The following is a 3224-nucleotide window of genomic DNA, read 5'->3' as shown; positions in this document are numbered from 1 at the left end:
TATCCCCTGAATGTAAGGGGGGATATTTGCTGTATTTTGTATTTTTCATAGCTCTTAATATGACCTGAAGACAGACGTGTTTGCTGAGACAAAATTGTTGTTTTTCTCCTTTGGGAGAATAGCAAGCTCTTGAGTATTTGCTGTATCCACAGTCTCTAGAACAGCACCTGGCACACAGTAAGTGCCCAATAAAACTAGTTGCTTGACTGAAAAGTGGCAGAGAGCTCCTTGGATAGGGGTATGGGAATAGATGCAGCTTCCTATTGCAAAAAATTGCTTACCTCTTCCTGGGTTTATGTGAAGAGGAAGTATGGGATTGATCTACCTAGAAGGGATGGGATGGGGATGATATTTATCCCAACTCGGTGGGGGGGGGGCACTCTCACTTATCCATTTACATGAAAATCTGAGGCCAGGTTGCCTTCTATAATGAATGATGCAATTCCTCATAGTTATTCTGAATGGACCCAGGGCACAGCAGAGGGAACACAGCCTCACAGTCTCCTGGGATTTTTGTCTCTACACAAAGGAACTGCATACAGGCCTGCCTTGCATAGTGCACATTGCTGAAATGCTCCAGAGATAGCACTGCTTCACTGGCTTCATGACACCTAAGTGGAGGAATCTGGAGGCCTCGGTAGAAGAGCGGGAAGATGTGATGAAGGGGAGCGTTTGCATTCAGACATCTGAATTCTAGGTGACTGGGCAAGTCACATACTTCTCTGAGCCTTAGCTGGTGTTTTACTGTACTTTAATGGCTCACCATCCCTAGCCATAAAGGAAATGCAAATCAAAACTACAGTAAGATTCCACCTTACTCCTATTATAGTAGCAACCTTCAAGAACACAAGTGACAACAAATGTTGGCGAGGATGGGGTGGGGGAAAGAACCCTCATACACTGCTGGTGGGAATGTAAGCTGGTACAACCACTGTGGAAACCAGTATGGAGGCTCCTTAAAAAGCTAAAAATAGACCTGCCATACGACCCAGCAACACCACTCCTAAGGATATACCCAAAGGATTGTGAGTCAGGTTACTACAAAAGCACCTGTACATCCATGTTTACTGCAGCACTATTCACAACATCCAAGCTATGGAAACAGCCAAGATGCCCCACTACTGATGAGTGGATTAAGAAAATGTGGTATTCATATACAATGGAATTTTACTCAGCTACAAAGAAGAATGAAATTTTGTCATTCACAGGTAAATGGATGGAACTGGAGAACATCATCTTAAGCGAAGTTAGCCAGACTCAGGAGGCCCAAAGCTGCATGTTCTCTATCATATGTAGAATGTAGACCCAACACAAATGCAGGAGTATTATGAAACACTGGTCACACTAAGGGAAGCCACGCATGGGAGGGAAACTAAGAATTTGAATAGGTTGATATACAAGAGTGAATATAGGAATAAACTGACCTAAACTACCATAAGAAAGGGACTAAGGTAGAATGAAGAAAATTAAAGGAGATAAACTAATTGGGGTTATAATACATACACACATGGAAGTAGCACAAGGAAACTCCCTGTGTGGCCTCCTTTATCTCAAACAAGCTAAAATGTCATGTCTTTCATTTTGTCTTTTCTTTTTTTCTTCTACAAAATCAGAGAATGGGAAGGAAGAACAAATCCTGCCCAGGGGAAGGGCTGGTGCCAGTGGGAGGGGGGAGGTAATGGAGAAAGGGGGTAGGTGACTGAATATGGTGCAAAAAATGTGTAAACTTGTGTACAAATGCAAAAATGATACCTACTGAAACTATCCCAGGAATGGGGGGGGCAATAAAGGAAACTAATAGAGGGGGTGAATTCATGTATGCTGTATTTGATACATTGTAGAACCTATGTAAATGCCACAATGTACCAGCACCCAGCACAATAATAAAGAAAAAAAAAGAAGTTGAATTGAATGCATCTTTAAAGTCCTCTCCATCAGTGTCTTTCTGTGGTTATGAGCTCTACACACGAGATAAGTAGACTGTTAGCAATGGGCAACATCTGAGAGAAACCTACCATGGAGTCATCTGAACTGGGGCTGAGCAGCAGGAGCTCAGCAAAGCCAGCAGGTGGAGCCATTGCAGCACCAGGATGCTTTGGCCAAAGGTGGGAAAGTTTGATTTCCTAGTCAGCAAATGAGTTTGGGGGCAAGCCATGCATCCAAATCATGATCACCACTCCACCCCACCCCTTCCTAGTAAAGCCTACACTCAGAAACTCAGAATAAAATGGTTCTGAGAAGCAGTTGTCTCTTCTCTTCCCATTTCCACACTGAGCCTGCACCCTATATCCACTCCACCATTAACTGGGCCAGACCCTCAACTGGTCTCTTATGGCAAGATGTGCTGCTAGATGGAAGCCAACTGGACTTTTCTTTCCTTTTCTCCAATCCCCAAATCAGCCACCACCTTCTCTGGACTCTAGCCCTGTCCTCCCAAGTACTAGTAGCCTCAGGTTAGAGAACTCAGAGAAAAGCCAGAGAGAAATGGGGATAGGGGAGTGCAGAGAGGGAAAGGTCTGGTTTTGGAGAGATAGGAATGAAGAATCAACCTTTGTTTGGCCCCAATCCTCCATGCCACTGTTGACACACTTGGGAGAGTTTCCTGAGGCTACAGTGTCCAGCAGGCAGCACCCTCCCCCACTTCCTGTGGCCTGGGGAGGGGGAGGAGATCTGAAAGATGAGGGGGAGGTAAGTGCATACAGATGGCGGTTGTAATGCTGAGGTGGAAGCCAGCCCCCTCTTGGAGCTGGCAGCCAGCACTCTAGAACCATCCCCACACAGTCCCTTACAACTGGCACTCTAAGCTGGGCAGGGCTGGTCTGATACTAAGCTGCCTAACACAACTTTCTTATCTTTTGTGTATTTTGCATGCAGTGGCTATCATGTCCCTCTTCTCAGAAGGGTGTTCTTAAATCCCCAGAATACCACCCTCTACCCTGAATGTTCCTGTTGCATTTGAAACTGATGGTTCCCTACCACGGAAAACATCTAGCCTCCCTCCCTGCCTCCTCTCACAGAGGGAAATGGTGGGCAAACTTAGCCACAGGTCCTCAGCATCCTGTATGGTACCTGTGTCCCCTCACATGGTCCAGTATCTTCCCTGGCTGGCCTCTTCCCACCCCACTGCTGCACATTCTTCCAGATCTGATGGGGAGGCCACTCTGTCAGTCAGACACACTTAGCTGGGATAAAGCCACGGAACAGATGTTTCAATATCACTTGAA

The sequence above is a fragment of the Castor canadensis genome, chromosome 11 (genome assembly GCF_047511655.1).
Source record: "Castor canadensis chromosome 11, mCasCan1.hap1v2, whole genome shotgun sequence".
Classification (NCBI taxonomy): Eukaryota; Metazoa; Chordata; class Mammalia; order Rodentia; family Castoridae; genus Castor; species Castor canadensis.
Note: the sequence above shows the minus strand (reverse complement) of the source record.